This window comes from Ipomoea triloba, chromosome 8 (genome assembly GCF_003576645.1).
Source record: "Ipomoea triloba cultivar NCNSP0323 chromosome 8, ASM357664v1".
Lineage (NCBI taxonomy): Eukaryota > Viridiplantae > Streptophyta > Magnoliopsida > Solanales > Convolvulaceae > Ipomoea > Ipomoea triloba.
The window spans coordinates 17263620-17263878 of NC_044923.1; positions in this window are offsets into that span (position 1 = coordinate 17263620).

A 259-nucleotide genomic window follows, 5' to 3' on the forward strand; every position below is an offset into this window, starting at 1 on the left:
TTTAGTACAATATCGAGCGCTTGAGCTTTGATCACGAAGCCCGCCTCAAGCCTCAGGTTTTTCGCCCCGCTTCTTGTTACTCCACCTCTCGAGCACTTGAGCTTTGATCACCAAGCCCGCCTCAAGCCTTAGGATCTTCACAAGACAGCTCCCAGGTTACTCTGCCTCTTCTTGCCTTCTCCAAAGCAAGGTTGTTCCGGTTGTCACAGGTTGAGTGTAACAATCTCACCAAGCCCGCGTCAAGCCTCAGGTTTCTTTC